General features: G+C 39.1%; 1 protein-coding gene across 3 annotated transcripts in view; it reads left to right on the top strand.

The window, feature by feature from the left end:
* The first annotated feature begins 1,166 nt into the window (after positions 1-1,166).
* The window catches only part of LOC122996949 (equilibrative nucleoside transporter 1-like), a 42,334-nt gene continuing 16,606 nt past the window's right edge, over positions 1,167-26,894 (top strand). Inside the window, exons 1-2 of one of the 3 annotated variants that reach the window (XM_044372761.1) lie at positions 1,167-1,314; positions 1,769-1,993. The gene's annotated coding sequence lies outside the window, so the exon portion shown is untranslated. Of the gene's footprint in view, positions 1,315-1,768; positions 1,994-18,722; positions 18,814-18,864; positions 19,171-26,894 lie in introns of those variants that run through there. The other 2 variants (XM_044372760.1, XM_044372763.1) reach the window with 2 other exon arrangements.

The raw sequence follows: 26,894 nt of genomic DNA, 5'->3' as shown, positions 1-26,894 counted from the left end.
ATCCACCCAAATCACTGCTAAATGACTCTATACCTTATCTTATACCAAACTACTTATCTTATACCAAACTACTAAGGAGCTACAGTATGTTAAATTAGAATATTGCTGGATTTTGACCCAGACTGTGCCTATTGGAGCAAATTGCCCCATACTTTCCTGAAGAAAAAAAAGAGGGCAAGAGGTTAATCTCCTGTGAAGTTAAATTATGTGAAACTTAGCCAAGGGAGCTGGAGGGATTTTCTTTATGTGGGTCAGGCTGTCTCTGAGATTAACACAGAAAAAAGAAGGGGTTACATAGGCAGTTTTTTTTGTATGTGTGTGCAGTGTGTGTGAAAAGTGACAATTTGCACCCACAAACTGTTACGAAGAATTTCGCTGGCACTCAGCAACCATCAGGAATTCCACTAGCTCTCGGTTGCATAACTGGGTCATTGAGTTACTCACCCATGAGGTCTTCCCACAGGATCCAAAGTATTTGAAGGGATTCCAGATCTACAGTATATGCAGGTGTGGATGAAGAGGGATTTTCGGGTGTGGGGGAGATGGATGGATAGGGAGATCTGACAGACTCATCCTCATGGGTTGAGTTCCATGTGGAGGAGGCAGCAAACATCTGGTGAACACCCTCTGGAAACTAAAACATGCACACACAAACATGCAGAGTCTTGGGCAATAGAAATAAAAATTGATGATCATGTTACTGCGGTTTAAAATGAATGTTTTTCATATTTTTTTTCATTTGTGTTTAATGTGGGAGGTGTCACAATGAGACAAAATGCAGACACATGAACTCTTGTTTTTTTTTTTGAGTTTACTGGACAGATTCTCAAATACTGATGTAGTTTCCTGTGTTAAATTTGCAGTCCATCAAATCACATTCCTGAAATACAAGTTTTAGATCCATGTGTAAACTCAAGGACAATTTGTTTGTAGAAAATCTTGAAGAGGGCCAGAAGATACATTTACCTGATTGTTTACTCTCTGTTGCTAATCTCAGTATACATTAATCACGCGCTGGACCTTTCACGCAGTGAGTAGTGCTGCTATTAAAAGCAAAGAGAATGAGTGACACTGCTGCTGCAGTTGCTGCCGTGGGAAGGTTTCCAACGCAGTTGTTTCCTCACGTATGCCCACATGCTCGTCCTCTTACAGATCTGATGACTGGATCGAGTGAAGCCTTGTTGTCAGTTGTTGCTTTACTAAATGATTTAAGCCAAAAATGGCATGTGAGCCTGTAAAGTACGCAAGTTTTTAAAAAGAAAAATCAATAAGGAAGATCTCTTGTCTTCACCTCTCCTTCTTATTCTTCTGTTGGTGAGTTGTCAGAACATCACCACTCCTTCCCACATTCTGCAAAACAACCAGCTGGTTAATGCTGCTCTTTTAATGTTATTGTCTTACAAAACAAGTATTTTATATGGTAATTTCTTCCAAACTACTACACTGTGAATGATTGTCTTTCATTGTCTATTTTGATCAAGATCCAAATAACAAATGTTTTCTGTTAACAAAATTTAGAGGATTCTGTTCTTATTAGGGATGTATTTGATAGTAGGTTCAGTGCCCATAACTCTTTACACCCCTGCTTATGTTAAATCACCTGAATTAGTAGTAGTGGTAGGGGTACAGAACCAGAAAGGAGTTGATTTTATAAATAGAGACCTTTTTATTTGGTAATATATCCTCTCTCGCTCTCTCTGACCCAATATCTGGCCTTGGACTCTGACGCATGTTTTAAAGGGATTACAATCTGCTGGTTTATTTGCAGAAATCCAAAGTAACCAGCTGGCCCGCTATTTGTCGGAATCTGGACCAGTCAGACACCCCCCTGCAGCCCGTCTCTCTCTGCCAACTGCATGAATGTGCAGCGTTGAGTTGAGTTTTACTGCTGAGTGAGACGAGGGAAAAACAGACGAATGCATGCATGAATGCTGTTGTTTGGGCACCGACGTGCTGCTCAAATGTGAGGGCATTGCCAACCATTTGTGTGAAGGTAAGTCTCTTTCTCATACATCTATGATAGAAACTAAAGGATAATAGAGAGACTGCTGACACAGCCTGCCAAAAATACTGTGCCTGGGGAGGAGGTGGGGGGGGGATGCCCATGTTATTATTCTCTGCTAAGTGCAACTCCAGATGTTTGGTTAATAGCACCAGCCGATTCTGTTTGAATGTGGAGCTCCGGCAGAAATGGTGACAAGGTCAAATGGTCACGAAGTCGCAGTGCGCTGCTTGGACGTGACAGGCGCATCACATCTCCAACAGTGCATAGTGTTGAAAGTGCGCCAGATGATGTATGACTACAGTCCTTTGCTCATAGCTATACTTGATATATGATATCAGTCTAATGCACGCATGCTGACTCGCAGTATCTCTCTGTAAATAATCCAGCATGCATGTTGTGATAGCTGCAAAGGAAGTTGAAAGCTGACCTCGCTTTGGACTCAAAGTTTCTGGGCCAGAGGTTGAGACTTGTGCACAGTCTGAGTTGAGACATCACAGCAGGTGATAGTGTGAGACTATAGATCCTCCTCACACACACACACACACATACTCACTTCACAGCAGGGGACAGCATGAAAGAGCTCTGAGAATAGACCCCACTGAGCTAAAAATCACTACTGTATCATGTAAACACTTGATACTATGTTCTCACCATGCACACACGCACACACACACACACACACACACGCCATCTCTCTCCTCAGTGTGCTTGATTCAATGTTGGCGGAGTGTTTGACGACCTTTTCAGCTACTTTCTTATCAAGACAGGTGCTATTCTCACAGTGATAAGCTGCTGTGTTGTCAGTTTTCACTGCAGTAGTTTTTGGAGAACAACGGAGCTCAGCTACAGCACAGACGAATAAAATGAACAGGCTTTGGATACATACATAGTACTTGTAAATCGGATCAGTTCATTTTTAGTTAGACTCTGCACATAAGATTTATTGACAATATGAAAAATATAGCCTAGAAAATAACTGGATATGTCCCAAACATTGTGCTTTTTTGTGTCTCTGATCACCTGATCCCCCATAATGACCTTGTGTCCCGAGACAACTAGACAACTATAATTAGAAAGCTCTATCTCAAAAACCAGACCAGGGCAACAGACAGCACACAAGTATGTAGCAGGGTAATATGATGCACTGGAGTGCAACCAGGTGACTAAGACTGGTTCATCAAAAGCGTCATTATGTTTACAACCAGATGCCCTCCGGGACACGACATGAATTCTGATGAATCAGTGAGATTTGCTGAAAGGCAAAGCAAGAGCACAAAGGTCAACAAGAGTTGACTGTATTTTGCAGGGCTGCACCAATTTGTCGATTATTCTCTCAATTATCAGATGAATCGTTGAGTCGTTTCAACCAAAACTATCAAACTCTCAAGTGATGGTAGTGTTGATTGACCACCACTTTGGTCCAGATTCAAATATCTCAACAAATATTGGCTATTTATTATCTGGTTTGACCATATTTGGCTTTTTTAAATTATTGTTTTTATTTCTCTTACTTCTCTTTTCTTTTTATTATCCCTAAAAATATACTGTCTCACTCAACATGTGAATTTAAGCACGTTTAAACACATTAAGTACGTTTAATCCTGAATGTATGTATGTGTGTATGTATGATCTATGTTTTATGTGTACATGTGCATTGTGACACTGCTGGTAAGTGTGTTGTGTGATGCAGTGGCTCGGAGCCCAAGACAAATTTCCTTTGTGGGATGATAAATTATAAGATAAATTAACTTATCTTATCTTAAAGCCAGAGGGAGCTTCAGGTGAGCGAACTGTCAATCACAGACATCAAAGCTACTATAAGTCTTCAAATCTTATTAACGGAGCAAAAATTTCCCAAATTTAAACTGAGACCATAATGACGTTGAAAAAAATGATTAACTTAGTATTTATAGAGAGAAGTTGAAACTTTTTAAATGGGAGTCATCGTTGCCAGATGTACGATAATTATCGTATTTGTACGATAATTTTGCTCTCGTCGGATGTACAATGAATAATGCCAAAAGTCCCATAACGCACGATAATTTGACCATTTTGTGACATTTAGAAGATCAGTCTATCTCATTTTAATTAATTTCCTGACACAATCAGGATAGTAAAATATGGATCTTATGTCTGTGTTTACGCCTCTCTTCTCAAGGGACGTTTTCATGCTTGTTGTGATGATGGAAGTGACTCACTAGCACAGCTGTCATTTGCATGAGAGATAGCTTACTGCTGCTGCATCCAGGAAAAAAAAGTTAAGAAAATGTATTTATTTATTGAACAGCTATGCTTTTGTTTTCAATATTGGGACATTTTTATTTGAGTGAGTCCTGAAAGACTACCTCCTTCCACGCACATATAAGTACGTCAGCAATTTTTTTTTTTTTTAAACAATGTGGCTAGATTTGTAGGCAGTGTCAAAAAAGTAATTGTCTCAATAAATACATGTTTTCTGAAATTACACATTTACGCCTATTTGTTCTTTTGGTTAGTACGATAATTTTCCTCAAAATAAGATAATTTTAAGTCTCTGGTACGTACGATACTTTAACATTGCACATCTGGCAACACCAATGGGAGTCAATTAGAGCCCACATCTAGTGGCTGTTGGTGGTATTTCACCTTTGACCCCGTTTCGAGACAGCAAATGTGTCAGATGTGTTTTTCATGTTCATGTCACACACAACAGATACGCTGTCATTGTAATCTATGTAGCTGTCTGCACCGGACACAAAACTGTTTTTTGTACCAGGCTGTAAACATGTTTATTTCTGCTGTAAAGTTGGGCGTTTTAACATGGGGGAATATGGGGATTGACTTGCTTTTGGAGCCAGCCTCAAGTGGCCATTCGAGGAACTGCAGTTTTTGTCACTTCCGCTTTGGCTTCATTTTTCAGGCCTGGAGGTTGCCGCTTGGTATTTGGCTCTGAGTGCTTCCAACATGCAGGTGACCTATGCTCAACACTGCACCTGAACGCCTCCAGTGCAGATACACAGACAGAGCACTGGTTGCTTTTGCTGCTCTGCTGACGGGCTGCTCACGCTTCGTTTGCTGTCTAGACATGGGGTTAAGGTACTTCCACATTGGCTTCAACCTCACGCTGTGCTAGTGGCCACTTGGGATGAACTGTAATAACTTGGGTGCAGTGGTGGAAAGTAACATTTGAAAAAGTACATTTACTCAAGTACTGTACTTAAGTATAATTTTGAGGAACTTGTACTTTACTTGAATATTTCCATTTGGTGCTACTTTATATTTTCTACTCCACTACATTTATTTGACAGCTTTAGTTACTTTTCAGATGAAAATTTGACACAATGGATAATATAACAAACTTTTAAAAGACAACACATGTTAAAGATGAAACCAGTGTTTTCCAACCTTTTTGATTGTAGTCGGGGTCACGTATCAGATGTGTATGAGTTGTTAACAGCTCCACCAAATACTGATTTTTCCCTCTAAAATTCTCACATGGTTTCATTTCAATAAATGTTCAAATGATCCAATATTTCTCCAAAAATCAAAGATTAGAAAAAAAATCCAAAAACTGAAAACAGATTTGTGTATCAGAACTTTGTTTTTTATTCTTTTCTCTCCCATTAATCATCTCACAACCCCTCAGATTCATCTGGTGACCCTTTGGAGGGGCCCAACCCCTAGGTTTGGAACCACTGGACTAAACTAGCTAACTGTGTATAAAGTAGTTCAAACCAGCTCTACCTCCAGCAGCTACAACAGTAACATGCTGCTTACACACTGATGATTCAGTATTAATAATCTAATGATGTCATATATAATAATATATCAGTCAGAGGGACCAAACCTCTACTTTTACTGCAATACTTTAACTACATCAAGGTGCTAATACTTGTACTTTTACTCAAGTAAGAGTTTTCATGCAGTACTTTTACTTGTAATGAAGTATTTTTTTTACATTGCTGTATTAGTACTTATACTGTACTTAAGTAAAGGATCTGAGTACTTCTTCCACCCCTGCTTTGGTGATTCCCTAAGACATAAACTAAGACATTTGGCATAGCATGTTATCAGATTGATTCTGTCAATCAACCAATCAATTAATCGACTTATCGTTTCAGCACTAATATTTAGTATGTGTGTATTTGTGTGTGGTCTCTGTAGGTATTTAGTTTGTTTGCTGTATCAGATTCTCACACATAAACAAGGAAGTAGAGAGAGACTTAGAGAGATCCTATAGTTGTCTGAAAGAAAATACTGACTTAAGCATATTTGTTCAGAAAATAAGTCTTGATTCAGATCAGTTTAGTTTAAATACACTGGAATGTGGTCTAATTAACTTTCCATAAGTAAATAAGCTTAAGTTTGCTTTTACATCTTGAATAAAGCATCTCACAGTCACTCACTTACTCAAACACACATACACACACGTTTGTTGAGTTTATAGGAGGCAAATTGGGGTCAGTATGACTTTTATCAACAAATATTCATGCAGGTTTGTATTCATCACATAATCAATACAGTACATTTCACAATGAAAGAATGTGTCAGCGCTGTGTTTCTGCATGAAGAATGGAAGGGTAAGAAAACCGTTTTTCATCAGGGGATGAGATTACATAACTTCCCCATGTTGGTTCAGGGAAACTCCTTGAAATAATCAGAAACATATGTTTGCCATTTCAGTCTTTCGAATAACGTTGGATCTTGATCTAATTTTTGCCAGTGGTTTTCTGTTGTAAACCACGTTCTGTCCACAAAGTGACAAAGTGTGTCAGACTGGTCTAACTGAGAGTGGAGCCTAAGATTCAGGCAGAACAACTTGGAACAATTTGACACAGATACACGTCTCTGCATGTCTTTAGTAGGAGGCATTCAGCCGTACTATTGTGTATCTGTTGAGTTTCTGTGGGAATATGATGTTTTTGGGTCACTGCCATTTCGCACTTGATACACCTAACATCACATAGTGTGAGAGCTGCCGTCATATTTGGCTCGATTAAAAGCAATGTTTGACATTTTGACTTATTCAAGTTCTTGCCAAGACTTAGATGAGAAGATTGTTACCTCTCATATATGTTAGATGTTAGAAGCTGGAGCTGGAGGCTTGTTGCCATGACAAGATACCCAGGAAATCACTGCTCCCAGCCAAGAAATAGTCAGACTCATATTACCCTGTAAAAACATACAAACGTCTATGGATTAAACAAAGAAGATAAAATTTGTTAAGGCTTCACTCAGACTGAAATCAGCCCTGAGTTAAAACAATGCAAGGGGCTGCAGTGGTGAGGTACCAGTGAGATAATGAAATACAATCCAGGAAGTCCAGTTGGAGCTACAGATTAATGCGTTTAAAGGCTTATTACACCAAAACACCTCACAGCAGTTAGTAATACTCACAAACAGATTTTGCAACTCTGGAAAGTTATAACAGCAGCAACTGTGTTATCTTTTGTTGCGACAATTGTTGGATAGATAGACCAATACAACATTCACGCTACAAAGTAATCCACCAAGGAGCTTGCATGTACTGTATGTGACTGGCCATAATCATTCCTCCTGTTCATACTGACTATTAGAAGATCCCTTCATAATGCACTTACAATGTAAGTGATGGGGGCCAAAATCCACAAACCTCCTTCTGTGCAAAAATGTATTTAAAAGTTGATCTGAAGCTAATATGAAGCTTCAACTGTCTACATAAGTCAAATCATGTGGATATCTTTCAATGTTACAGTCTTCTTAGTCCAAAAGTTCCTCTTTTTGTTACTATACTTTCACTGCAGCTCAACAGGGAAACGCAAAGAGGAAATTAGATGCTAAAAAGGCTGTTAAAAGGCTGACAGATATGACTAACTCAGACTGCTGAAGTCTCATATAAGGTCAGATCAACTTTTAAATGCATTTTTGCACAAAATGACTGTGTGGACACACTGTGGATTTTGGCCCCAATCACTTACATTGAAAGTGCATTTAAAGAAGATCTTTTAACAGCCAGTATGAGCAGGAGGAGTGATTACAGCAAGGAAAACCTCTTTCAGTGTTCATATGGACACTTGACTGTTGTTTTAAGATAGACTTGAAAAATGTGAACCTATCCTTTAAACGCACAATATGTAATTTCAGCAGCTAGGGGGTCTCTCAATCAAAACAATAACAAAAGACGGAGTGTGATGACAGTGTGAAGTAGCAAGGGATCATAGGAGTTGTTGTCTTCATTGTTAAACAACCAGCTTCTCCGGGATAGGATTACTCCAGTGTTCGTTAAGGATGTTTTTACTGGGAGCCGAATTATCCGCAGAGGTCTCCTCCTCTCCAAAAACAAATGTACACGCAGATTAAAATCAGTAAAAATACTGAATAAAGCTGTTTCACCTAAAAAATCAATGTTTCTCCGACGATGTTCTGCGAGCACCGGACTTCCTGGGGGGGGCTGTTAGCTGCACTGCTGCTAATGCTGCCAACATTTGCCCAGTTAATTTCTCTGATAACTTAAGATAACAGTTTCTATCGAACAACCACAACACCGATGCATTATCTTGTATGTGTGCAAGTTACTCTTCGGTAGACGCAATTGTAGCGGACAAACACAACGCTGATGCATGCATCTTGTGCACTATACTCTTCGGTAGAGGGGTCTGATGCCATAGACAGGCGACCAAATGAAACGGTCAGTTACCTTGATTAAAATTACAGATTTCTCTGGGTATGAAAAATGTTGGAAGCTTTTGGGATAATGTAAGTACACAACTCAACAAAATATATAACATAGGTCTAGTTGTTTTTAGAAATTTTAATGCGGAATAATTACATATTATAGCTTTAAGGTGAACGTTGGACTCCATACGCCTCCTTCTTCGTATCTGGTTTGCTGATACTGTTGTCTGTCTGTGTTGACTGATGTGCACTGGGTATAATGGAATCACGATCAGGAGTAAGAGATTTAGGGAACTAATTGTAATTTTTCTGAACAATATTGCCCTTGCACTTGCACTTCAGCTGTTCGGCCAGCTCCTGCAGACTAAGCCTTCATTAAAATGTTTTTCCAAGAAAGAAATCAGATGATTTTGATACTGAGATGTATTTAGGAAATTTGTGTTGTGTGAGACGGAGCCAAGACCACACACAGAGCCTGAGTCGAGGGCTAACATTTACATGATTATGGGCACGAGCCTTTCAGGGTGATTTAGATGTCATGGCCTTATTTTCCGTACTTACTAGCACTGAATTGAACTGGCACATTTTCTCTGATGTGGGCTATCCACAGATTAATGAGATGAAACTCATCAAAGTCTGTATGAGTCACAGGATGAAAGAGTAAAAACGCTGGGACAATTGAAAAAAAATTCCACTGATTTTATAAAACTTTATTTCTGGGTCATTGTTTAGACTGGTATAGACTTCCCACAGTTTATGTTTTGTTTTGTTTTTTTTAGGTCTGCACAGCCACGATACTGAAGCCAGAGGAATAATATTGCTGCACTGCCTGTCATATTTGAGCCTACTGGCTAAGCCATATCCAGGAAATTGCATTTGAGTCTTCAGATTAAGTTTTAGATGTGGTTGCATTTCTGAAGAACGCACACACACACACACACACACACACAAACATCCATAGTCACTTTTTGAGGTTTGTGTTTTGATGATTCGGACAATATTACTCAACCAGGCTAGACTGCTTTATTTTCTAGACAACCACAACTTAATCAGCATAGTTTAGTCACCTAACTTGACTGTCTTACTTTCCTCTGCACCTTCGCCTGTGTCATGACAAGCTCATCTAACATGAAGCCTGACATGTTGTAAGACCTTCAACTTTGAAACCACATGGACATGCTACAGTCTCTGCCATGTTCAGCTTAAATTATTTAAAATATTGTCTATAATACTGTCTTCAATTTAAATACTTTTTGTGGTTTGATATTCAGGCTCTTTTATCTGTTTCATATTTAATGTATCTTTATTATCAAAACAAGTTGCTATGCACATGAGAAGTCAATTCATTGATTAGTCAGTTAATAGGATTTTTTAGATATCAAACATTTTGTCCACATTAGTAATGGTTTTAATCATTTTTGCAGTAAAAAATAAGGAGGGAAAACTTAAGGATGTTCTTGCTTTTCTGTTTAATCGTAAATTACTTTTGGGTTTTTTGACTGTTTGTTTAGAGAAAGTTTCTGACTAAAATCCAAAGTAGTTTTTATGTAATCTCAAAGGGATTTTCCAATGATTTAGTTCTCATTTCCATGATGTAGGACTTCAAAGAGACCTTTTTTTTTTTTTTTTTTTAAATGGTCAAAGTGTAAGCAGCAGAGATATCATGACTTTTAGTCCTCAGTATGTGTCAATCTCCCAAAACACTGGATTCTACAGTTCCCATAATGCATCTCAAAGGCATCTCTCGTTAGACCCTCCCTGCCTGGTAAAAGCCCATTTCTTTCAAACACCATTTAACATTGTTTGTAACAAAGGTTTCTGTTAAAAATATTTAGTCTCCAAGCTCAAACTGAGATGACCCTGATGACATCATTAGGGTTATTTTTCATTTCCTACCTCATAAAACATTACTACCTGTTACAGATCATTGCTGCCACCAACCTTTGATATATTTAAAATGCCTCTGCTGTACTGTGTATCACATCATCCCCATGCTTGAGGATGGTGCTTTGCTCCTCTGTTTATTGTTAGCTATAAATACCAGCTACTGTCAGGTTTCCATCTGTAAACTGAGGTTTCACCTTTCATTGTGTTGCACACTGACCCCCGAGCCATGCAGGGACAAAATACACAACTAAAAACAGCACTGTGAAGAAAATAAAGCTGTGTCTCAAATGCAGAAATTTGACTTTAAATCAACATGTGAACCTTTTTTATATAAGAATTGAAAGTATTTATGGGTAAAAGGTCTTTAATAGAAATATTATAGCAGCATATCAGCAGAAAAGTGAAACTGAAGTTAGTTAGTTGACCTGTTAGTTGGCTTTTCATTTCAAAGTGGTGATGCTCACATTTCACATGCAGTCAGGACATGCATGTGGCAGATGCATCTTAGTTAATCATATGGATGTCACATTGCCATGCGGTCCACATGCAGCTGAAGGATCTGGTGACAGCCCCTCAATTTACTTTATTTCAGCCTGTAAAAATACAGGGTGCTTAAAAAATGGAATATGGTTTGATAAAAGCATGTGAATAATGAATGACTTCTTGTTGCTTGGAGCTGTTTTCCACTAAATGTATACAAGAGAAAGATGTTTTCACTTATGTAGGCTGATTAGACCTCATGTCAGGCTTGTGTGGGTGTGTACAGACTGGTTGACCTCCAAATCTTCTGATTTTCTTGCAATTGTTAAGGTTGGACAACTTCCATCTTTACCGTTATTTAGTGACCTTATGTAAATCCTAGCAGAGCTCCACCCACCTTCAAGCAGAGCTCTAATCAGCCAGAATAAATGAAAACACCTGAGTTGGTGTGTATGGTCTTTAATAATATGATAAGACTCTTAGCATTGGTGGAAACAAGAAGTCATTCATTATTCAAATGCTTTTATCAAACCATATTCCATTTTTTAAGCACCCTGTGTTTTACTTAAGTGAATTAAGTCTACTCAAGCCTACTAAAAACTGCTTTTGTAAAAGTACAAGAACTCTTTTGAAAACATTTCAAATATGTACCAAATTTAATTGTAATCCATCCAATCATCAAGATATTTCACTCAAAACCACAAATGTGAACTTCATGGTGGCGATATAGAGGAAAAGTCAGGAGATCGCCAGAGTATCAGGGACTATGAAAGTCTGTACAACATTTTGTGCCAATTATTCTAGTAGATGTTGAGATATTTCACTGAATAAGTGAAGATTTTGACCTGCTGGTGGAGCTACATAAAAAGTCAGTGAATCACCCAAACCAAGACTAACAATTCATTAACAGCATGTATTTCTAACCACAGTGTCCCCATCACTCTGAATAATTCACAGAACACACTGTCAACACTTTCATTTGAACTTCTTTTTGAGAAAGCATAGTTCATATAAATCATCAGTTACTCATCCCTGGAAGACGGCCAAAGTCCTTCACTGGTGACTTACTGTAGACTTGAAAAATCCTCAACCTTCGATTCTGGCAGCATGACTGTTAAAAATATATAAAAATATAATTTCCTCGTCATCTTTTGTACTCATATTATAAGTTCGCTTCAATAACAACCTTGCATTTGTCGTCGTGGATGATGGCTTCAACAGATGGCCTCTGGGATCCAGACAGTAAAGCAAACAATTGGAACGGGTTGCAAACATGTCATGGTGTAATGGGCTGGTATCAGTGAGACTGGAAAACACAACTGGTGCCGTCTCACACTGTAAAAGAGAGAGAACAATTGAATAATGGGTTTTAAATGGGCAAACAGGATGTTAAATGGACATAACCACGCCATAGAAAACATGGTAATGGCAGCACTCCAATATAGTCTGAGAAAAAAAAAAGACCTTGCCCTCTGTTACCTCCATTTAATTATTTTCCAGATGAGAACATACCCACAGGATTGCTGACAGTCCCTGATAAGATAAAAGGATGGTCCAGGATGAGGACTGATAAGGATGATCTTTAAAAAAAAAAAAAAAAAAAAAGAGTGACAAGGATACTAAAAACACTGAAGAGAAGAGCAGATCCAAAGATGGTCATGAGCTGACAGCAAGATTTACTCACAGGACCAGAAGTGTCTTAACAGCTGAGACTGTCAACAGGGAATTCAGATTTCCTGAATTGATTTAACAGGTGATGCTATGGTATGTGGGGATGTACAGTGCACGTACAAAGAAAACATGTCTGCTTGCATGCAAACACACATTTATACAAATAACACACATGCACACACTTTAGAAGTACGGTAGATATATTGTGTAGCGTGCATATCGTGTGCAGGAACGAGCTGACACACAGGAAACCCCACATGCGTACATGCTGGTACAGACTGTACCATGATAAACAACAGCACAACAACCAAATATGCTATTAAAATATATCTTATCTGTACATCAGAAATTAATGTAACAGAATTCCTCTGCAAAGACCATTCATCATTAAGCTGCTGATGCTTTTTCTTGGTGGGGAAGGAAAAAGGATATGTACTCAAAATGCACTTCAAAGTACCTAAAAGACTGATGCACGCAAAATTGAACAATAAGCTTTCCAGAGTGGAAGTTCGTGAAGGACTCACAGTGTTTTGTAAAAATTTTGGACACAACTGCAAGGCCACAGGAAGAACATGTGATTCCTTAAAGAACAAGCCAATAACCAAATAACCTTGTGAAGTGAAATGATCTTCAAAACTTTTAATGCAGCTGGTTTTCTCTAGTTAATCATAACAATATGCACCAAAATCTCAGTAAAATGTATATTCAACACCAAATTAAACACCTATCTGCTGTTTAAGTTGCATCTAATTTTCTTCCATGTACAATTAAAGTATATCAAAAGGCTTGCAACATAATCAGCTTTCAACTTGTAGAGGTGGAATTCACAGCAAACACATAAAGCTCAATATCGCAGTAACTCACCATCCAACAATATAGCTGTCTAAGCTTTGTATTATTGTAGCTTCCCTAGTTAGTTAGCTGCCAGTTGTCTTTGCAGATAAGTAATCTGGAAGTAGAACATTATTGAGGAACGTAAGGCTCTTAATGAAGCCTGTTTGTTCTTACAATTGTCCAAACAAGCTCCATAAATCAGTTTTAGGTACTACAGGTAAATGATTTGTTGTGTTTTTAATAGAGGGAAAGAGCTCTGCCAGAGAAGAGCACTGTGAGAAAGAGAAACTCTCTGAGATGTCGGTCTGTTGAGACCAAAGTTTGTTTGTACATGAAGCTGAATTGTAACATTTCTGAATTGGACTTTTGCAAAATTGCAAGGTCTTGCTAAAGATTTGGGAAATGGTTGAATTTGATTATATTGTAAAGATATCGATGCTACTGTGTCCATCGTCTGTACCTTAGTTCCTTCATGGCAATTATTGTGAGTGGCGCAAATAAACACAATCATCCTACATTAGTCAGTTGAGGCTGTGACCATCATCAGGAGGTTTGAGTGTAATTGTGAATAGCCAGACATGCATCTTACAAGTTTGTGAAAGTATGGAGATTATTGTTCAAATAACTGAGATAAAGAAACCATTAGAAACTGCGAGGCTGTGTGTCCTCAAGCCTCTATAAGATATAACTCAATAACAAGTCATATATATATATAAATGTGTGTATATCAGAACTTAACATGTCCAATGTTTTTTGGAACACCAAGTTTCAACATAGCCACCAAGAAACCCATTAAAATAAGTTAAATAATTTATCTGAGATGCTAACTTCTTAACTATTAATGAAAAACACTTGTTGTGACATCAATAATTAGGTTGATGTCTCAAAGATTTGACCTCTCGACAGCAGCAGTTTTCGGTGTGGATTTGACCTTTAACCCCAACTTTCTCTGGAACACTGAATTCAACCCTGTCATCAGGACAATACTGTTAATACACATGTTAAATTCAAGCATAACAGCACATGAGTGTAAAAATGAAAAGAACGCACACTGGCACCATCGTCCTCATACGCAGAACAAATTTTGAACTGTTACATAATTTTATGAGCATTTATTGGACGAACATTGAGAACTGCTTGTTGGCAGAAATGATTGATGTGAACTCTCAGCTCTTAGCTTCAAGGCCTGTTTCAGTCTTTTCTCACAGTATGTGATATAAAGGATTACACTTGTTTCTCTTCGCTGAAATAAAAAAATGAAGTTACTGATAAGTGGAAAATGCAAAGGGAGTTATCGAGTTTTATTCTCCGTACATAATCCTTGAAAAAATAGAGAGGGCTGCATCTGAGCGATAAACGTTTCACTTACAAATTATAGGCTGCTAAATCTAAAGAACATTTGGCAACGATGCTTCATTTTTTAGATAAGTTTGTGCCCAAAATCTAAGCCTTTGTTATGAGGAGTGTAAAAATTGAAGGGTTGAACAGTGTAAATACAGCAAAGAGAAGTGAGATGTTCTTTTAGAGGTTTAGAGATTTTTTAAAGGTGAACAGACAGAAAAAGAAAGCAAATACACACAAGAATCTCAAATATGTTTAAATGTAGATATATCAATGTACACGCATGTATCAAGGAGAAGTGTTTAGTCCCTCTAATCAGTAGTTTATATCACAGCTCACACAAGTGAATTCATCTGCTGACATATTGAGAACATCCAGATATCGTACTGAAAGGAACGGGCCCTCCACAAATTCCAAATCCCAATGGTTTTTGAGGCTTTTCAAAGATTTACAAGTTACAACAAGAATGTGAGCAATAACCCACCACAAGTGCAGAATTTTGGTACTAATCCCAATTCTGCAGTTGCTGGTCTCCCCCTAAAGAGGTGAATCCCATAATGGACTGCCTCAAACTCGGCTCTTGTCCTTAAATGCACCACTGGATTGAGAGGAATTCATTGTCTGTAGCAGATTTGTGGATCATCCAACGTGACAGGGATTTCATACTAGTACGTGACCTTTGCAGACCTCTCACAATCTTACACTCTGTTGGGAATTTGAAGGGGCTACCAAGGTAAAGATGAGGAGGGATTTCACTCTCTCAGACCTCCCTGAGGAGTTTTTTTCTTTGTTTGCCCGTCTTCGTTGCGTCAGTCCAAAGCTTAATCCTTGAAAACGTAGCCATGCCTCAAAATTCTTAATCCCAAATGGGATTTACTTCACTCTCTGTGTGTCTCCTGAGCCATTTAGGGGTTGAAGAGGCCATCCATTGGAATTCCTTTTTCTACCGCTGTCCTCTTAAATCTCAGTATGTGGTCAGAAAGCCACTTCCAGCTCATTCATGTCATGCCCTCCGCCTCTCCCTGAGATCGCCTCTTATGCCACAGACTTCACAGGATACTCTTGAATTAGTATGATGTTTGTTTGCTCATAAACTTTGCGTTCTAAATATGGCACCAGAGGGAACTGTAAGGGGTCAGCAGGAAGTTGAAGGAGTTGGAGACATAAGATTGTCCTCTGACAATAGAAATGCCTTCAACCATGCATCAAAGGCCAGTGATTCTCCTTTACAATAACTTACGCGCTACTATGGAAAGATATGGGTTTATTAATAGGTTGATATGGCTGCATGTTCAGTTTTTGCACGCTGCAAATGACTCCACTGGATATAGGATGATATATTGGCACACAGGTGCCTCACAGAAATCAGTTGCTGGCAAAGACCTCAACCACAAATGCACCTGTTGATTTACAGTTGTTGAGACTGTTTTCACTGTTGCAGTTTGCTTTGCTCTTCATCATATGCAGTCATCTTTCTTACATTTTCTTTTCTGTATGGATAGTGTTTGTCTGATGGAGGATGAGGAGGTACTTGCTGTTGCTGTGTTGTAGGAACCAATGTCTCTCTTCTGTGTTTTCTATGTCTCACTCCTTCCCTCTTTTCCTCTTATTTTCTTTCGCCCTCTCCTTTCACCCCGTTGTGGAAAAACCCGGCTGTGCCCCACTACACTGAGGAAGCTGCTGACTGACTTTTCCCTGTGGTTATACAAGTCAGTAAAAAGCCAAAGGCTCAGAGAAACACAGAGAGTAGGGAGAGGGCAGGATACATTTTCAGCTGGTTGTGTAGGAAATAAAGAAGTTTGAATATGAATTATGGAAATCAAGTGCGTCTTTGTGTCTTTATACAAGCAGAGAGAGAGAGACAGTGGATCCTCAGTCTTGTTGGATCCAGCTCCTCCTCCTCCTTGTTGGGTACAGGTTAGTGAAGCAGCCAGACTAATGCTCCTTCACAGATGGTTTCTGTGCAAAACCACAGCAAGCTTTTTTTAGACGGGAGGGGGGGAGGGGGGGGGGCAGGGTGTGGATGACTGTTTACCTACCATGACTATATGAGCAAACAGCGGAGATGGACGCTTAGTGTGTGCAGACTCACACGCAACACAAAACCAGCCATAAACATCGCCTCTGCGCGGCGGTTCAGACAGGCCCATGTGTTATGATGGAATTATACATGGGTGTCACTTCTCACAGACACTTCAGAAAACAGGCTGTACTTTAAAAGCAATGGAAGGGAGGATTGTAGCATGTTTACTTCACATGCTCTCCTTTTTTGGACAGATTTACAACAGGACTTTGTGTTGCATAATAGTACCAATTGATTGTACATTTTTCCTGAAGGGCTCTTGTTCCATCTCATGTAAAGGACAAGAATTCAACATTTAGAATTGCTCTTTGTGTGGAGAAAACTTGCTTTCACATTTTACACTGTCTTTCTTATTCTCTATTTGTGTTGTTTTGTCTTTGACTGGGAGCCATAGACTGTTAAACACAGTCGGCATTGACATTCAGCCCAAATTCATGTGGTGTCTTTGCATTTGTAAAAACACGACAGTTAAGTCTGAGTAATGCAGACATTACAAAGTTTGATAATAGCTCCCTCCATGCCTGTTTTGTCCCATTTCCTCCCATGCATGCACACAAACAAGAGTGTTTAGCTGTGTAATTTGTGTCATAAAACTTTAAACTGTACTTCCAGGGTGGCACTGAGCTTTCGGGACAGAACACAAATAGCCCACTGCTACTGAAAGAGTGTTTGTATTTGAGGAATGTCTTTTTTAACATCTCTCTTGCTCCAAAAAGATGGACTGCTGTTTCTGGAAATGAACTCTCTGTTGTGCAAATCAACACAGAGCAGCATTGAATTAATACCAGCAGTCTTCTTTTACACACGCAGAGCAAGCTGACCAGCCAGCAAATGACTCTTAGATAAGAGACTGATTGTCTTCATACATTTCAGCGGCTGCTGCATGGCGTTTATATAAAACTTAAGGTCGGAGTGGTATTATTAGCCATGGTATACTTTAGTTATTTGTCATCGCTCTATCTCTCTGCTTGTGACAGTTGGTAATCACTGAAAGGTGAAGTTGTCATCTTTGCATACACATCACTAAGCTATATGGAAACACCCACTGTAGACAGCAAGTGAAGATGTTCGGGAAGTGGCGACAGGTGAGCAGGTGGATGTGGGAACCAGGCAGGAAAGTCAGTTGGCATCTGGTGGACAAGTGGAGAATGGCAAAGCCAAGAGAAGAGAGTGTGGGGCTGCAGACAGAGACAGGGACAGAAAGGGGAAGGGAAACAACATAAACAGGACTAAGGCAGGAATCATGACAGTTCTCTCTGTAGACTTTATTGACATCAATCATCAAAACAGCGCTGTAAAAAAAAATAAAAAACAAGGACACACAAGAATAATAACATAGAGTAAAAAATGTGAAAGGCACAGTTAAAGTATAATTATACTGTATATTATAAAATGAATAGACAAAAGAAAGAACTAGCCTGTAACCACTGCGTCTGTCTCTTTTTTTGGGTATGTCTTTTTATGTGTCAGTAAAGACTTGCGTCATCGCAAGACAGATGGTGCGGAAACAATCAAAAAGCTGGCAGATTGTTAACAAATGACATTTTGATGCCATCCCACAACAAAATACTATGAAATTCTCTGCGCCTCCTCCCTCGACTTCATGTAAAATCGGAAATTCTGGTTTCAATGTGGTTGAACTGAAATTGTGACATTACTGGTATGTCTTGGTGAACACCACACCATTGAATATTGAGAAATACATAAATTCTCTAAAAGATACTAATTCTGTTACATGGTCAGTCGCTGAAAATGTGTTGAAATGACTGCGCAGTAAGCAGAAATTTAACTTTTACGAGGAGCACGTGAATGCAACACGAGTGCTATGAAGACAGAGAGGTTCAGACACAACAAGACTGCACAGACTCTGATGATAAAGGTAGGTTATCTCAGTGTGTTGAACTAAGGACAGAGTTAACTGACTTAAAAGTCACTGTCAACCTGCTAGGACCGTTATTTCTGAGGCGAAAGCGCTGTTTTCACTTGTAATTCACTGCAAAACTGACGGTTAAAAGCGAATTTGCTGTTAAAATAACGTTAACGGTTACTCGTTTAAGATGGAATTCTCTCTAATTTCGGGTTGGTGGTGCGACTTTGGTCGATTCTGTGACTTAATGTGATGTATCTAACTCTTCCTGAGAGATAGAAATGAAGAAGGGTAGCGGTGTTTTGATGCTGGAAGTCCTGTGTCTTCTTTGTTTCCTGGGAATTAAATTTAGCGCCAACTTCGAGCGTGGTAAGTCCAGCCAGGGCAGCGAAGTTAACTAGCCGGACTGTTAAGCTTACCGGCGGGCGTTACAGTCACGGTGTTGTGGGTGAGATAGTTAGCCACATGTCGGCAAATGTTTAGTCTAAAAATAACATTTAGCGTTATTTTCACTGGTAATAAAATGATGAAATTGCTTCGTTTTATACGGGAGAAACCCCACACATGTTTCTTGCACATAGAAAACATTTAATAATATGATCTTATTGTCAGCCAACATGTGACACGGTATTTTTTGTTCATTTTAAATAAATCAGATTGTGATAAATAACAGTATTGAATGCAGAATTTGACTCCTAAATGTTGCAGTTTTTACCTAATTTTTGGGATGGGAACCAGCCAGTCACATTAAGCTCTTTACCTATATTTAACGTAGTAATTTTCTTGTAGTATTTTTATATTTTAGACCAAGATCTTAACTCTCAAGTGCATTCACTCTGTTTTAAAGACCATATGGACCGCATGACTGTTGCTGTCTACAGAAAAGCACGTGTGTGACTGGCAGCTTTAATGCAGTTTTATGCTATCACGTGCAGATAGTGGTTCACATGACCTGACAATAAGAGAGGAAAAAGAAGTAAAAAGTCCATTTAATGCTTCATAAGCATGCTGGTGATGTCACAAAACGGAAATGTGATGGGTTTCAACAGCAAGCACCAATGTAGCAGAGGAATCTGTGTCAAATCTGTGTTTGTCAGTCACTAATACGGTGATACGGCAATTACTAATGATAGTAATGATATTTATGTTTTTACCACAGTAGGGTTTGCTGTGGAGTATTTTTTCCATTAATATGTACATCTTTTTAGGGTATAGCTGTGTTGTATCCTGTTAAAATTTATTACAGGATTACTCTCACTCTCCTAAATGATAAGGGATGTATGTGACTCTGAGGGAGAAATGTGTTTTCTGGTTCGGCTCCATGTCACACGTGTCTGTGCTATTTGTGACTCTGCTCTTCATGGAGCAAGGAGAGGAGCACACCAGAATGGTGGCTTTGTTTTCCAATGAACAGCTGATGGGGCAGCAGCATCGACCCACCACCGCTGGGTGCCCATGAGCATCTGTTTTACATGAGTGGGAGTTTAGTTTTCCTCCACCTGTTGCCTGAGTTGACCGGTGTGATGCTATTGTCTACGCCGGCAGAAGAAAGCACTCATCATTTTTGGCTGGTGGCAGCTCCTCTTGTGAAGATTAGATAAGACTAGACTGACTCATCAAAGGGAATATGAAAACCATGGCCTCTCCCAGTGTTACTCATTTAAACCCAGAATCGCTGACTATAATGGAGTAGTGTTGAGTGGAGTTCCCAGTTCATCAGTCAGCTATTTATTCAGACTACTTGAACCAACTAAAAAGACAGGCAGCAGGAGATGGGCTTTGTTCCTGCTCTCTCGGAGTGGCGGGAAATTTTTTAGGGCATAAAAGGGGGGGGGGGGGGGGGGGGGGGGGGGGGGTCAGGGTGAAGACAATGGATTTGGAGATCTTTTTTGCTCCCTCCCTCTATTGGTGTGGACGTGATGTGTTTTTTTCCCTTTCCAGAATTTTCACCAAGGATTATTTACCGTTATGCTGTGTCATTAATGTTTCTTTTCCTGTCTCTGTGTCATTGTTTCCTGCCTGTTTTTTTTTGGTATTACCTTGATTACATCTGCGCAGACCTTTGTCTGAATGTAAGCTGCTTTGTCACAAAAGAAGAGTTTAATCATATGATTCACATAACCTGTCCAAGCTGAATAATGAGTAGAAAGCACAGTAGGTTCAGATTTCATCAGATATGCTCAGTTTAGTAGCAATTCATGTATGAAAAGAAAGAGAAGGAGTGGAGAGTGGTTTTGTTTGGTATGAAGCTGCACCCTGTTTCCATTCAGTTCTTCGTGCCTCCCCAAAAAGGATGTTTGCAGTCTTGTTAGAGCCAAAATACTCCAGTCCAAATTTAAGATTCTCAAATTTAATTCTTTGAAATAAATCAACAGTTTTAGCTTATTGCCATTGGAATAAAAACATTCCAGCTGGCTATATTGATATAATTTGATTCCACTTTTCCAAGAGCCGTAAGGTTTACAATGAAGGATGCAGCGTCTTCTCTTTGTGATGAATTATCTTGCAGAGACAAGCAACATGTACCAAGCAAAGTTTTATGCTTTGATTGGATTTTTGCCCCCCAGCTTCCCATAAAACAACAAAAAAAATCAGTTCCACCAGTTTTTTTTTTTAGAGGTTTGTTTGGTTTTATTTTCATCAGTCTGCATGTTTCTTTGTCTATCCGGGTACAGCGTTACTTAGGCCTGCTGTGCCTTCCTTGTTTGCCGCTGAATATCTGAATGCCTCTGTGCCCATGTGTAAGTGATGAGTTGACTGTGTATTTGGCCACCTGTCAGGGTCACAGTTTGTGTTCCCTGAAATGAGCTTTGGTAATTTAATCTGGTTTTTTTTTTTTTTTTTTTCTTTTTTTTTTCTATCAATAGGATTTAATTTGGCTACCAGTATAAAGCCAGCGGGTGACATGACAGGCCTGTGAGGACAAGCCATTTGAAGGGATGGCTGCCGACTGTGAAAACAGCCTCCGACCAAACCAAAGTGTGTGCGTTTGTTGGAAACTTGTGAAATTTTTTTAGGCGGTGTTTCATTTGGTGCCATGGTAACTGGCTGCAAATACTATCAAAAGTCAGATCGACAATACACAGCCTGCTGGTGCTCAAAAAGGCAACCCGAGTCACCACAGAATGTGATGATTAGTGATTAGTGGTTGTCAGCTTTTTTTTTTTTTCTCACAGACTTTTGTACAAAACAAAGGAAGCAGCCCTTGCTTGCAGGTTTAGATGCATGATTGCTGCTGTTAATTTAAAAAACAAATTGGGTTTTAACGCAGAATATAGTATGGACTTTGTGCTAAGCTAATTTGGTAATTTGTCAGCACAAGTAGCTCATAACGTGCATTTCAAGGTTAGCTGATTATCTGTGAATCATGTATTGCCCATTGTAGCTCTGCAACGCTTCCAATGAACACTCTCAGGAAGCTGACTCAAAGTGTGATTTTAATGACAGTATTTATTTTCATCAGATAATTTGGCAGAGCGGAACTTGCGGAAGTGTGCTTTGCTTTTGCTGTCTTCATTTATCATAAAATATCTCCAAACAGCTGACATTTCTCTTCCTGCACCTGCTCAAATACTGACAGTCTAATGTAACGTCGCTGTTATGTGATATCGGGTGCATTTGAATGGCAGCAATATCATTTTTATGGAAGTATTTTAATGATTATTAGTAGTTTATGAGCACAGTACTGGACTGATACCTGGGCAGTGCATCCCTACTAAGAGGTGTGATTAGCTGAGTGAAGCTAACACGGAGCAATTTGTAGAAAAGCTCCTTTCCAATCACTTAATACACATCTAAATTTGATAATATATCAAAGCCATTTCCTTTCTCTCATTGCAGCTGTTGATCTCTATCACAAAGTTAATATACAGTAATGATTGGACTTCCCAGTAATCATCTCCCTTTCAATAGTTAAACAAATTTGAGTGAATGAAAGAGTGTGAACATGATTACTTTGGGCATGTAATGAATGCATTACATGGCTTGATAATGTTGAGTACGACAGATCCGTATAGTGTTGTTGGTGCTCTAACGGGTTAAATCTACTGATCCGCTGATCTTTAAATGGTTTCTGCCCTGGAGGCTTTGTGGTGTAACCACTGGAACCACAACTGAAGCAGAAATTGCTCATGAATCTCTCTTCATTATTTAAAAAACAGACAAGACATCTTGAGAAATAGCAGTTTCTCATGTTTTTCTCGATGGTAATATTTGAGAGTTACATCGGTTAGGCAACGGTCACCCACATGTTCCTCCATTTTTCCAGTTTGTCTGATCGTTTGCTGAAATGTGTAATCTTTCCTGTTCTGGCAGACCAAGGGCAGTCACTAATATCGTCCTTGAAAGAAGAACAGGGGCAAATGCAGTGTGAAATGAGAACCGAGATTGTAAAAGTCAATGTGCTGCAACGTAACTGTAAAGTGTTCTCGGGCAGAGCTGTGGAGCAAGCTGCTTTTTGTCGGTCATTCTAGGAAGGGTGTGAAACTAGAAACCTGGTCGTCAGGCGCAGATGTGAACGGCATATGAATCATCATCACTGTATGGATTTATGAGTTTGGCATAGGAAACAAGGAAAACTTTATAAATTGCATGACGGTAATGTTGTACTTTTGCTTCTACTTTCGATCTGATGATATTTAGAACAAGAGGTCAGTTTGAGGATTGTCTGACCAACAGTCCAAGACCATGAAATATTCAATTTACTATAATGAAAGCCCAGAAAATGTCGCAAATTCTCACATTTGAGAACTTGGCACCATTAAATATTGCATTTTTGCTTGAAAAATGACTTTAATAAATTGGTTGATTTATTAATCTATTTACTGTTGCAGCTCTAATCTGATCCAGGCCCCTGAGAGCTTGTTCCCACTCCAACCCTAGATGGTAACCTCACTGATAATTTATGCACTTGATATGTTTTGTTGGAGTAGTGTAACATGACTTTAACAAATAAGGGTTTTGTCTGGTTTTTCTCCATGTAAGGAAATAATCGTTCTCTTGTTTGTTATTGACACTGTAGCAGCACTTCCTGTTTTGATTAATTTTAAGAAAACATGTTAGTATGACATGTCAACACTGAAGGGACACAGCGCACAGTTTGTAAGCTTTAATGTGATGAGTGCAGAGTGCTGTGATACTACATTATTATCCTGTTTGTTCTTCTTCTACTGCAAAAAAACACTATAACACTGTACACACAAGTTCAGTATTTACATTTTTACACTGTTTTTGCTCACAAAGGGGAAACAATACTTTCCAACTACTACTTCCACTTTAATTTAGTATCCCTTGTCCCCAGTTTACTGTTGTTATCCCATTTGTGAAATAACCTCTAATTAGATCGCTTTAATGGAAACCAGTAGTTCTTTAGATCCTTAGCACCAGGGTTGAGAAACTGGATTTGGTGATAGCTTAAGTTGTACTTCATTCAGAGGTGTACATTTCGAGGTTTTGAACATTTTTGTAGATTTGTAGCGCTGACAAATCACATCACATATATTTAATTGACTGATATTAAGCACTACAACTCCAGCTTAGCATGCTTATTGCTGTTATTCATATTAATTTTTGAAGATGTCACGTCTGATGGTGTAAGAATATATCTCCCCCGTTATCCATTTACTCTGGTTAGTTTCAAGAATGGCATCTCAGTCTGGGTAAAGCAAATGTCACGACTTTGATGGCAGTGTTCCCTTTCTATAAGCGGTGGGAAACGACCTCGAGGAAGGAGGGTATCGTTCCTTCTGACTCATCATATGACCAGCATCAAACTGTTGTGTGTGTGTTAGCCTGGGAATAAAGGCGACCCTGTTAGAGAGGTATGCTGGTGAGACAAGAAAAATGAACTCCTGTCCTTTTGCATTAAGATTTAGCCTTGTGCTCAATAGGTCACACTTAAAGATATATATTTCAATGTATTTTTTGTTTGTTTTTTTTAACCCACATTTTCTCCAAGTTTGTCATGTCAGCTGTACTGTAGTCCTTGTCGTTGCTGGGCACTGTTGACCCGGAAACAGCCGCAGACAGACATGTGCTACCTCTATTACACATGGAGTACTTTCCGTTCTGCTAATTATGCTTCCGTCCATCCTTGCTCCTTCGACCCTGGCCTGGAAATTCGTTGAGGTCTGCCATCATTCAGGATGTCTGGATTGTTAAAGGTGCTTTCCAAATCTTAGAGTAAGGAACCACAGGTGTATCCTATGTGGATGTTTTTTTTTTATTTTACCAGATCACAATGCCCCTTCGATTGTAATCTGTTTATTGATCAGTCAGCTGACCTAAAAGGAGCAGTCAGCTGTTGTGGAAACAGCTTTACTTTAATATTTATAACATAGCATGATCGAAATACTGACTACTCATTAACTTTAGTCACATCTCTTCATAAAATAGACATTTAGTGTGTAGAATCTGAATCATGAACGAATCCTAAAAACACTTTTGCAACTTTGTCTACTTCATCAAGTCAAAAGGTTTTTCTTCCTCTTTCCGTCTAACTTCGAGTGCACTTTCTGTTCTTTCTTTTGGTTTTCTTCAAACTAATTAGGCTATATTTTATTTAAAACATTTATAGCTGTTTTAATTGCTCCTTCACGTCATTTTTGTGCTGTCAGGAATTAACAGACTTTTATTGTCTATTTCTGTTATTTCTATCAGTTATGTTCTGACCAACAGCAGATGCTTAATGAATACAGTTTCTTGTGAGAAGAAACTTCAAGCAGGAAATTTAAATTTTGCAAGCTGTTAAAGGAAAAAAAAAAGTGGTGTGACCAGGCCGGGGTTCCAAGTTGCATAATTAAAATTTTAGGCACAAATGGGACCACCTACTGCCCCAGTTTGGCAAGATTTGAACTATATTTTATACCTTGACATTAGAGGAAACAACAAATTACCGTCACTCCTGGTAAAATCTTTTTTCATTGGAGTGCTTATTGTTGGAGTTGGATGTCGCTGAGAGGCCAACCAGTTAAAGTGTCAGACTGATGCCAAACTGCAGTTTTGTACCACTCTACAGACTGCAAAGTGCCTGTGTTAGTGTGTGTGTGTGTGTGTGTGTGTGTGTGTGTGTGGTGGGCAGAATTTCAACACCAGGCAACTCATGCCAGCTGGCTTGTTTTGATGATGCGTTAGGTTGAGAAAGGCATACTTTACAGGAATCTGGGACATGGTTGAACCAGTGTGTTTTAAACTGTGAGACATAGAGACACCAGAGGCTTGTCTCTGGTGAACACACTATATGCTAATTTTATATACTACAGTATACTAATCTTTATAGTATACTGTTTTTGCAGTTAGTATACAAGAAATCAATCAAAATCACTTACCGTCTTCTACAGGAAATGATACAATACTTGTACCGTCAAACGTTAATCACAGTGAAACTTATGCCACTGCCAGTTAATAAGTTTCAGTTTTACTGTTCCACCTACCATGGAACTTTTTTTTCCAGCTGTGACTTGCTCCTCTATTTTGTTTGTGGATTGCATTGTGAGGGAGTTATTACTTTTTGAGTGTACTTAAAGAGGTACTGCACACTGAAACGTGTTTTTTGAGCTGTTAACTAAATGATATGACTGTACTGTAACGAAACACATCAATGCTGGTGTTAATATTGACATTGACGCCAAATTTATAACAAAAAAATCTGCCCTGAAAAGGCGGGGCTAATGCTGACGTGGAGTCAACCATTGGGGAGTTCTATATGTCATGAAATTTATGTAAATGGTAGGATGATAACGCCCACCTCATCCAGCATATGCTTATTTTCAAATATATGCTGATTGAGAGAGACAGTTTTAGCTTCAGCAGCTAGCAGCAGCTAACAGCGGTGCTGGCCAGCTGGAGGGGGTCTCTTCATCTGCGACTGTCCGTAGGAGGAAGAGCTGCTGGCAGCCACAAAAACAACGGAAATCCTCCTCGCATCTCGCCGTGCAGTTCATCAACTCTCAGTTAATACAGTTATCAGCTGGTAAAATCTTGTTTTAAAATGTTAAATCGAGGCGTAATTGGAGCTCTGCTGAAACCGTCTGTCCTGTCTGTCAGTTGAACCTGACCGCTGCAGAGCAGAGCTGCGTCCCGGACAGGTTCAGTGA

Source organism: Thunnus albacares, chromosome 14 (genome assembly GCF_914725855.1).
Source record: "Thunnus albacares chromosome 14, fThuAlb1.1, whole genome shotgun sequence".
NCBI classification, from domain to species: domain Eukaryota; kingdom Metazoa; phylum Chordata; class Actinopteri; order Scombriformes; family Scombridae; genus Thunnus; species Thunnus albacares.
This window is presented reverse-complemented; position numbering and strand designations above follow the sequence as displayed.